The sequence below is a fragment of the Diuraphis noxia genome, unplaced genomic scaffold, assembly GCF_037042655.1.
Source record: "Diuraphis noxia isolate RWA-SAM2 unplaced genomic scaffold, SU_Dnox_SAM2 contig0005, whole genome shotgun sequence".
Classification (NCBI taxonomy): Eukaryota; Metazoa; Arthropoda; class Insecta; order Hemiptera; family Aphididae; genus Diuraphis; species Diuraphis noxia.
This window is the reverse complement of record NW_028301715.1, coordinates 20,356,311-20,368,481: the sequence shown is the minus strand read 5'-3', so window position 1 is coordinate 20,368,481 and position 12,171 is coordinate 20,356,311. Positions and strand designations below refer to the sequence as shown.

Sequence of the window (12,171 nt, the reverse complement as noted above, 5' to 3'; positions counted from 1 at the left end):
ATATTTAATAATAATTAATACAAGAATAATATTTGATTTGTATAGTTATAAATGTATTAATTATTATTATTATTATCCTTTTTTTTTTTCGTATTAAATCACCACATGGGAGCCGAACTGTTTTCACATTGCTTAGCTCCAATATTATTATTATCCTGAAAAGGTGAAACATAACTTATAGCTTTACATATGTGTTTGATCCAAGTGTACAGTAATATAATTTGAATATTTCATTAAATTATTTTTGTTTTCGGTATTAAATTACTGAATTTGAATATCTTGAATAGAACCAAAAGCAGATAGGTAAATGCTATATGTATACCATGCACATATTACTATTACACAAATATAAATAACAAAAAATCGGGTAAGTCGTGAATGTCGTTTTGCTGTACAGTAGGTTACAAGTGGGTTACTGTAATGGATGGAATTAAATTTGTATCCAATGATATTATATCATTGTATACGAAAGACGATTCTTAGCGAAAACGGATTATCTGTCTTGGATATATTATAGGTAGATTATTAAAAAATTTCAAATCTTAGATTTAAAAAGAAAAATGTTTATGAATTTCTAGTTTAAAATAATTTGCGTATTTTCGTGATTTTAACATGTTGTCAAAATTAAAATTTGAATGCTAGTAAAAAAAAAATAGTGACTATGTATTTATTTTATTTTTCAACTGCTATTGTAAAAATATGTTAGGAGCCTTTTGTATTAAATTTTCAAATCTTAGATTTAAAAAGAAAAATTTTTATGAATTTCTATCTAAGATAATTTGAACATTGCTGTAATTTTTACGTATTTAGTCAAAATTTGAATTTTAAATACTTATTTAAAAAAAAACCGTGCCAATGTATTTTTAATATTTTTCAACCAATAAAATTTTATTGACATTAATAGAAAAAAAAAACTAAAAAAGGTTGAAAAATTAAAATGTCAGTAAACAGCTCAAAACTAATCAAAATATTTTGAAAATTTTAAAAATTTTATCAAATATATATAATGCTAAATAAACATTCAGTGAAAATTTCATGTATCTATGATCATTCGTTTTAAAGTTACATCAAAAACCAAAATCAATTTTGTCGAAAACTGATTGTACGTAAAATTTCCCGTTTTTCCCTTAATGTTTAGATTGTTTATCCCGGTTATTTAGAAAAATATTAAGGTTGGTTTTAATTTTTTACTTTTGACCCCTCCCCCAAGTACCAACTAGATTCACTTTCTGATCGAACGAGGTACTGAAGGTTAGGTTGAAGCACTTTTACTGCCTCAAAACGTGATGACAGACACAAAAAAAAAATAAACATAAAAATAAAATTAAAAAAAAAACTAAAATCATGGTAAAATCAATACATTCCTCGCTTCGCTCACAATCTAAAATTAAAAATAAAACACCTAATTATACGTAGTATTTTTTTTTTTTTGTAATTAATAAAATATCATGAAAACTTATAACAAACGACTACACGATTTAATATGTTACATTAAATTTCCATTAGAATTATAACACTGACATAAAAATTCTTTTGTTTGGTTAATTATAAAGATTTCCTGACAAGGTAATCTTACTTATTGATAACATTAACGTTTTATGTTTCAATTTTAAAAATATTATACCCATCCCTATAAAATCATCAAAGAAAAAAATCGTAACCATAGATATTTGTAGGTACTCGTATATTAGTGTGTAACGCGATTGTACTAAAGTAATATAGTGAGTTTCATGTACACAAAACATCATAAATTCATGATTATCATTAAAATTTATAAATTCAACAAAAGTATAAAATGATTCAATTTCTTAAGTTTCAAAGTTTGATGAGACCATAAGAAATTTGGTGTTCAAAACTAATGATAGAAGTAACTCAATTTCCTTTCGAACCCAACCCAACAAATATAAATGACACGATCTAAGGCACCACTGCTACTAAAAGCAGCCATTTATTCAAGCCTGTCTAGTATAAAAGTATGTTTCTCAAATTGGATGCAAAAAAAAACGTACGAAAAATAAAAAACGAGTGTTTTGCGTGCCCGGATAGTTATGTTGTGATAGTAAAAGGAATTCGTTTTTTTTATGCATATATACAATATACATATACATTTTAACACCACACTAGTGGCCACTACGATAAGCCCCTAGATACCCCATTTCACATTATATTTCTGAATGATATTACAACTCATGACTACTGTGATTCAAATACAACTTCAGACTTTATATTCTTAATAATTTTATGGTACAATTATTGATGTTGTCAACATTTGATAAAAACAAAATCATTAAATTGTATAAGTTTTTTTTTGCAAAATATAAATATAATTTATATTATGTAATTTATTATTTACTTTTATAGTTTTATCCACAATCTATACCAAATAAATATGTTTAACCAACAGTTTAATCAAAAAATAATTACCTAGGTACGCACAGTTGAAGTAAAGTTTCTTTTTTATTAAAAAGATAAAATATTAGTTTTATATTTGAATAAAGTAAAATGTAACAATTTGAATTTCAATTATTAATAAAACCTATTATAAATATACAAAAATAACACAAATGAAAATTATTATTAGATTTGCTGTGTGAGAAACAAAGGCGATACAATTATGATCCTATCGATCTATAAGTTATAACTTCAAATAAATAAAATTGAGATCATAATTTTATACTAATTATTCACGATTGGTATACCTACCTGCCAATAATATAACGATTGACATACGGCACTATAATAATTTTCCTTTGCCGAAGGTGGCATAATATAGAAAATTAATTCAATTTCTTTTCGAAAATGTAAACAAACCTACATCAACGTGTTTTACTTAAGCCTAACAATAGATAGGTAATAATAAAATAAAACTTACCTCAATGAATCTATAGTACCATACACATATACAATAATATTATTATAACAATGATCAAATTAATAAGAAGTCCCAGCAACAACCGTCAACTATGATAAGTTCATATACCTTCCGGCTTCCTAGTTCCTATTGAAATTATTAAGACAGATCATTTCAAAATTCATCATCCCATTTTATTACCACGAAAATAACTAACGAATTTATGATTACTAAGAAAAAAATAATAGCATTTTATAATATCTTGTTGTTGTACAGTATAAAGGTATTTCTTCCATGAAGTCGTTTTCGTGGAAGAGTCAATTACGGAAAATGTATTGTGACGATCCCGACGTAATACTAATTTTTGGCGTACCACCATTCACAAAAAAGTTTCACTTCAAAAAATAAATCACACCATTATAATATTTATCTAACAACTCAAAATAAATGTCAATGTTAATGTTGTATGATAATTTATAGCTCATAAAATCTTATATTTTGTTATAAAGTATATGAGATATAGAAAAACGTAGTATATTTGTATAATTGTATACAATATATAATATTCAAAACTGTAATTATCATCCTGTAAACATTTATCATTCCGACATTCCCCACTACTTATTCAATGGTAATAAACATTTACCGATCTTTAATAACTCACATTCATTAAACAATTATCGAAAAACCAAATATCCCAGTTATTTAAGTTAATGCCTGCCTTTTTATTGGGCTTCGACTTTCTCCGACTGTGATTTTCACGTGATAACTCCTAAGTTTTTCAATTTGTCCCACTAGTCAATTTTACCGGTGCAAATTTTCTTACTTGAATCTTTGTAGCTCCTTCTCTCATTCAACACGTTAACTTTAAAATTTATGTACGCCCTATACCCGTAAAAATTCTCCGTTGAATGTAATGTTATATCATGCTATAAATTACCAAATAATGAATTTCTCAGCCTGTATGAGGCTTACCCAGATACTTCTTTCTCCTACATGTTACTTAAAACAAATTTCAAATTTATTTTCTCCTTTATCCTATATAGTTTACCTACGTATAAATAGTTTTGAAAAATGTAAATACAAAATACTATACAGTATTATAATTGGTTTTACACTACCCATGTTTCATAAAATTTAAATAAATAAGTTTAAAAAGATACATTAATAAAATGTTTATATTAATATGCATTTAGTATAAATTACATAGTATAAAAGCAATTAAATTGTAAATTATTTTATAACTAGCTGGTAACTCGATTTGGATAGAGGAAAAACTTTTTTAGTCTGTCGTATACTCGAATAGGTAATTTGATACAGTTCTTTGTTTTAGTTTTCAATTAAAATTAATATTTACAATTTACTATTTTGTCTTTATATTCAAACCCTGACATAATTTTTCATTATTTATACAAATAAAGCTCATATTATTTAATTATATTAATAACTTCATAAATCATATGGTTCCTATATTTTATCAATTTCAATTAATATAAAATAATAAATAACCATTATTAGAAAGTGATACTTGCTATCAGGTTTTTACTAAAACTTTGGTGGTAGATATTTATATTTCTTTTTCAAATTTCTAAAATTATCATCAGTAGCTTTTCATATACTTATAGATGTATAAAAATATAAAATTATAAGAACAGTGACAAATTTAATTTTTAAAGTATCATCAAAATATTATTTCAAAACTATAAGAATGCCACATGAATATTTTTTTAAATATTATTTACCGTTTATTATCTGATAAAAAACTAAAATAAAACATAGTCAAACCAAACATTTTTATCATTACTTGGTTCATTAGTGAAGATTATAAATCATGTTGAAATATTTTAACAAAATCATAATTCTTAAAAAAAACAAATTAGTGAATAAATCAACTAGACATCATTCTATCAAGATCATATAAAATTATTGTTTATTATTTTAGCATCCTGAATTAAACAAATCTATTATTATCACGTCACTATCAGAATATAACCTAATACTTCAAGCACGACTGGTGAATATAGAAACTCATAAATTGTAAAATTGTACTGTTGCTAAATTATTTTTGTTTAGTTAATATTTATTGAAATACAATTGCCAAATGGTATTACAACTTGGTAGAGAAATATGATACAGTTAAAAACTGTAATAAAAATTGAAAAACACAATATTTAATAAATATATTTTAAGTAAATCGTGTGACAAATCTATTCTAACATATGAGTAACATATATTGTGGTTGTCGTTTTCATATCGTACAAAGTTTAAAAAATACCTATCAGTTTTTAACGTAAGTCATCACTCGTCATAATAATAAATATAAATGAAAAATATATCTATAAATATATTTTCCAACTTAAAATTTGAAACCAACAAATTTTGTTTTCGTGTTTATACCCAAAGTAAATTTTTTATCATTATTAATTATACCAATAGGTCCTCGTTATTGATGCAATTAAAATAATGTGTAACATAATTTTAAATAATAAATTTAAAAAAGCGGGTAAGTCGTGTATGTCGATCTGCTGTTCAGTAGGTTACAAGTGGGTTACTGTAATGGTTGGAATTAAATTTGAATCCAATGATATTATATCATTGTATACAAAAAACGATTCTGAGCGAAGACGGTTTATCTGTCTAGGATATATTATACATTATTAAAAATTTTCACATCTTAGATTTAAAAAGAAAAATTTTTATGAATTTCTAGTTTAAAATAATTTGCGTATTTTCGTGATTTTAACATGTTGTCAAAATTAAAATTTGAATGCTAGTAAAAAAAAAAATAGTGACTATGTATTTATTTTATTTTTCAACTGTTATTGTAAAAATATGTTAGGAGCCTTTTGTATTAAATTTTCAAATCTTAGATTTAAAAGGAAAATTATTTATGAATTTCTAGCATAAAATAATTTACGAATTTTCGTGATTTTTACATAATATGTTGTAAAAATTCAAACTTTGAATGCTTATAAAAAAAATTGTGACTATGTATTCCTTTTATTTTGCAACTGCTATTGTAAAAATATGTGAGGAGCCTTGTATTAAATTTTCAAATCTTAGAATTAAAAAGGAAAACTTTTATGAATTTCTATCTAAGATAATTTGAACATTGTCGTAATTTTTACGTATTTAGTCAAAATTTGAACTTTAAATGCTTATAAAAAAAAATTGTGACTATATATTTCTTTTATTTTTCAATTGCTATTGTAAAAATATATAATGAGCCTTGTATTAAATTTTCAAATCTTAGATATAAAAGGAAAATTTTTTATGAATTTCTAGCATAAAATAATTTATGAATTTTCGTGATTTTTACATAATATGTTGTAAAAATTCAAACTTTGAATGCTTATAAAAAAAAATTGTGACTATGTATTTCTTTTATTTTTCAACTTCTATTGTAAAAATATGTTAGGAGCCTTGTATTAAATTTTCAAGCTTTTCTACCGAACAAATAAATTTTTATCGATATTTATAGAATAAAAAACTAAAAAAGTTGAAAAATTAAAATGTCAGTAAACAGCTCAAAACAAATCTAAATATTTTGAAAATTTTATCAAATATATAAAACGCCTATATAAACATTCAGTCAAAATTTCAAGTATCTGCGGTAATTTGTTTTAGAGTTACACCAAAAGAAGGAAATCGCTAAAAGTGAAAATCCAATGTTGTAAAAATTAAAATTTCAAATGATCATAAAAATTTAATTTGAATATCCGGTGGAATTTTTATTTGTGATAAAGATTGAAAAACTTGTAAGGAATCTTGTATTAAATTTTCAAATCTTAGATTTCAAAAGAAAATTTTTTATGAATTTCTAGCTTAAAATAATTTGTGAATTTTCGTGATTTTTACGTATTTTGTCAAAATTCTAACTTTGAATGCTTATAAAAAAAAATTGTGACTATTAATTTCTTTTATTTTTCAACTGCTATTGTAACAATATGTTTAGAGCCTTCTATTAAATTTTCAAGCTTTTCAGCCAAACAAATAAATTTTTATCGATATTAATTTTAAAAAAACTAATAATGATCGAAAATTTGAAATGCCTATGAATAGTTCAACTTAAGTCGAAATATTTTGAAAATTGCATGGTGGATAGAATATACTTATATAAACATTAGGTGAAAATTTCATGTATATATGGTCATTTGTTTTAAAGTTACATCAAAAACCAAAATCGATTTTGTCGAAAAATGAGTGTGCGTAAAATTTCCCGTTTTTCCATTAATTTTTAGTTTGTTTTTCTCAATTGTTTAGAAAAGTATTAAGAATTTTTTACTTTTGACCCCCCCAAAGTACCAACTAGATTCACTTTCTGATCGAACGAGGTACTGAAGTCAAAAATCGAAGCATTTTTACTGCCCCAAAACGTGATGACAGACACAAAAAAAAAAAAAAAAAAAAAAAAAAACACACATCATGGTAAAATCAATACATTCATCGCTCCGCTCAGAATCTAAAATTAATAGAAAGTAAGACTTTAACTTATCTCTCGAGGCCCGGGTTAGTAAAATAGTGAAAAATGAAAATGCTTCACCTTATTTCATAAAAGTAAGATAATCTTTGCACAATTACCACAGTTATAGTGAAAATACCCAAATAAAAGATGGTACTTACCCGTCAAGAAAAGTATGAAAGATGAGTTATCATTAAATAGAAACAGTTATAAAACCTTGGAGAAAACCAATTTTCATCTCAATACGTTGTAAATCCAATGAATATCTAAATATTATATATTCTTCCCAAATATTTATCGACGCAATTTTAAAAACAGTTAGATAATTTCTAGAAACTTAACTAAAACAAAGTGAGGTTATGTATTAACAAATTCATAAATTAAGTAAATTAATTCCTGAATTACTACAATAATTATTAATAATATCTGCAATAAACTAAATGGAAAGGAAAGTATAAATGAATAAATTACTAATCAATGGAATTGTTTTGACGATATTTCATAAGTATACCTATACTAAATACTTATTACTTATCGAATACAATTAGATACATTGTATTCTGTTCTTGTAGGTATTTATAGTAATATTAAGCCACTCTAACTCAATTACAATAAAAACTATATGAATTATATGAAATTCAGAAATATCAGTATTTCGGTACTAAAATTATGTTTTTATTCCAGCTACTTTTAAAGTAATTAAAAATATTTATATCTATACTGTCATACTTGAGTAAAAAAAAAATCAATATGTAATAAAACGAAAGCTTTTCAGTCAAATATTTTTAATCTAATCAAAAGTTTGCATGGCCGTATCTATATACCATACATGATATGGATCCGCAAATTAACCAATAATAACCATTAAACTATTGTATACCTTCTAATGACTTAGAAGTTAGGTTAACATAATAACACAATATTGTGTTTATTTCATGATATGTAATTAATCCTTATTAGATTAAGGCATGTTAATATACTACTGTTCATTAATACATAATTTATGGGCTGATTCAAACTATTACAACATGTCCGTTTGTATTAATTTGTCAACTATGAATGTACTATACACAATACGCATTACAGAACTTATTACAGAATCTATTTAAATTATGTTTACATATATACACACAGTTTACAAGTCTATACTTGTATAATAAAATAATAACATTCTTAACTCCGATATAACCTTTAACACGCATCATTAAATCAAAAAAATACTCATTCGTTTCGATCATTGATCTTTTTGATCATAATGTAAAAGGCAAATCATAAAAAAGGTTTTTACCAAAGTATATGGTATAGAATATAAATAAAACAAAACTTTGAAATAATTTAACATTAAGACATACCTATATAATACCTAGAGAATATTTTGAAAATAAAACACTAATAATAATTATAGGCACACAAATAAGATAACTTAATGCATGCATAATTTTTTGAATTAAATGTGTTTTTCAAATCAAACTTGAATTTTCAAATGTTAACACTTTTATCTTACACTGCCAACATATTATATCTTATATTTTCCGCGAAATATGTGTATATAACAACCAGTTATTTCGCAGTTTAACACATTTTTTTTGTAAAAAAAAAAAATATATAGCTTTTTTATTTTACCCCAACGATATACTATGTGATGCTGCAATTTGTTCTTAAGGAACTATTATACAACACACTTTTATCGCAACCACTTTGTAAAAACCAAATGGTTATTTTCAGTATTTTCACCAATATTGTATACACAGAACCTAAACTGATGTCTGAAAAGCCATAATATTATAAGCTGATTTAAAATGATAGTTTATACTATGTATAATAATTGTTTGAAAATAGAAATGTCTTGTACTCATCAACGAGTAGAATCTAATTATTTTAATCATTCATTCATACAAATATGTAAATTATAATATACCATTGAAGATTGTTAACTACATTGAAATTACTTTGAAGTTTTATACACGCCCAGTGTATAATAAGTTTTGTAAATGGATCAAATAACAAGGAGTATTAAGATCAAAAAGTTTGGAATAAAAATAAGAAATTGGAAAGTCTATAGTTAATAACACTTCGCTTGCTGAAAACGTTTTGTTATTCACTATTTTATAATATTGCAACACTGGCTTGTGATGCCCAAGTGGATAATGAAACAAGTTTCTAACACCTGTAGTAAATTACTTTATCCTTACAAGCTTTTTTATTTTTAAATCTATTGTTACAATTTTATAACGTAACTTGTTCTTTTCTTTTAAAGACTTAGTAAAGATTAATTTGATTAGTTCAATAAGATAACGTAATAATCAGTGACGTATAAAATTCATAATTATTGTAGTTTAAAAAAATGTAAAATGTAAAATTTCTTGTAAAAAATCATGTTTTGTTCGTGGACGTTTGCTTGTTTTACTTATTAATCGTTATTGATTTTTTTTTAAATCAATACTAAGTATGTCATTATGTCTGTGTAAACATCACCCTTATAATATCTATGACTGCTTTAAAAGCTATACTAGCTACTATTGTTGTATTTAATTAAAATCGTAATATTTGTCAATGAACATATTAATTTTCTTAACAAACCGTATTAGTATTTGAATTACTGAATTTGAAATATATATTTTTGCATTTTATAAAAGATTTTTTAATTAAGCCGAATAATTCGTAAGAAATATTTTAACTTACCAAACTAAGTATTGATTTTAATTGATGCATTTGCTTTCAACCATTATTTATCACTTTTCAAAATGTTATTACCTGAAACAAATTTCCATTACATACTAATATTAATAATAATTTAATCCATAAATATATAAACACAGTTAAAATTTTTTTATGATATTATGGAAATCAAACAGTTCCGTAGCTAGATAATAAATATATTTGAACTTTGAGTAGGCGGTAGACACTAAACAATGTTATTTATTTATGTAATATACCGACAGTACCTACCCTGCAATACTAAATATATAAATAATAAACGTATTTTATTTCGTGTTGGATTATAGAGCTATTTCTATTAAGTTACCCTTCACTAGTTGTGCCACAGTAATCGTAATATTAAATTTATTACAGAAATTTATTTATTAGTCCATACAATATTTACAATTTGAGCCCACTTCACAAATCACAGATAATCAGGGCACTATCGTGTTCTGTAAAGAACCTGGTAGGTCAACCTACATTTGACAGATTTCAAAAATAATTTTACTTTTAAATATTATGCCATAAATACGACCAACGACCATCAGACGTAATGTATAACGATATTAAATCATGTCTAATTTAATATTATCCTTAAATACGTGATATTGTTGGTAATGAAATTATGGCTTATGATATGAATTAGGTAATACAAGTGTTGGCTTGTCAAAAACGATTCATAGCCGTTTAAAGTTTACAAAGTATAATTATTTATTGATGAAAACTTACACATCGCACAATTTTGGCAACGGCTATATAGAACTGTTTTAGCGCGTGGGTTATAATGACTTTATAGTTTATATATAGGTATATCCGGAGCTATTAGTACACTTAAACTCATTTAAACCACCCACTAAAGGTACTGAGTAGTTACAAAGACAAAGAGTTGTAGGCAACAAGAATAGGTTGATAATTGGAAGCGATTACTATACTGTGTGATAACTCGTTATAGAAGCACCATAGACTCGTAGACACCAAACGCAACTAAAATAATAAGCCGATGAATAATCTTATGTTATTCTGTGAACATTATACATTTATACGTATAAGACGACGGTGGTGCGTCTAAAAGTTTATGTTTATCACTTCCGTGAATTTCCCATAGTATTAAACGGACTCGGTCCAAAATCATCTTAAGTATACAATATATTATTATTATTATCTTAAGTTGTTTTAAAACCCCACTCATATCGTGATGGCATTTTTTCATTTCAACGATTTTTTCTCACATATATTGATCATTGCATCCTCTGCTGATCCCTTTACATTGTGTTTTATAATGCGAGGTTGTAAACCAGTGACTTCCGGCCGTCTTCTGGGGCGATTTAAATTACCTATGTGAAAATTGAAAACTAGGAATCCTCTGTCCTGCGAATAACCTACGACATCTACGGATGAGCTTCTAAAAACTTTCAAATAATATTGGGTAATGTGAATTCTGTCAATCTGCAGAAATCACAATGAAATCAACACAACTGAGAATTAGAATAAAACCTCATTTCCGTTTCACACATTCAAAAGTTCAAAGTCGTGAAACAACAATTATAAGAACGTCGTTGGGATTTATTACAACACGACTTCCAATATATATATATATATATTATATCGCAATACACCACTTACCCACTCATATAAATGATATATTATATTGTGCTATACAGACAGTATAATATAGACCACAAAGTCGTCGAACTCACGTGTACATAAACAGTCATAAAAACCAACATTTAAACTACACAAACGTGTGTGAATAGAAACTCTCCAGAATAATTGCACAATATAATATTTTTTTTTTTATAGGAATAGCGGAAATAGGGCACTAAACTTACAGCATTAAAATAAAATGCGGGTAATAATATGACCTAGGGATGAATCTTGAAATTAAAAGGTGAATGAGCTGGTTTAAAAACACTTACCATAGCTAAAGTAATATAAATTAAATACTCGAGTTTAGTAAAATAAATGATAAACCATAACAACATATTGTATAAATTAATATTGTCGGTACAAACTGTTATAGGGACAAGAGTGTTGCGCATTTTTATTTTTGTAAGTAATTGACTGATAAAAACGATAAAAGTATCTTTGAAATCAAAGGCTCCCGTTTCCACAGCCCTTTCATAGTATCTGAGCACCTGGTTAGAGCATAATTTATATA

At 25.3% G+C, this 12,171-nt stretch overlaps 1 protein-coding gene across 2 annotated transcripts in view; it reads right to left on the bottom strand.

Moving 5' to 3' along the window:
• Positions 1–12,171, bottom strand: part of LOC107166364 (solute carrier family 7 member 14) — a 103,814-nt gene that overhangs the window by 80,140 nt on the left and 11,503 nt on the right. The window contains exon 1 of one of the 2 annotated variants that reach the window (XM_089228798.1): positions 9,996–10,067. The exons of the other annotated variant lie outside the window; for it this stretch is intronic. The gene's annotated coding sequence lies outside the window, so the exon portion shown is untranslated. Of the gene's footprint in view, positions 1–9,995; positions 10,068–12,171 lie in introns of those variants that run through there. 2 annotated transcript variants of the gene reach the window in all.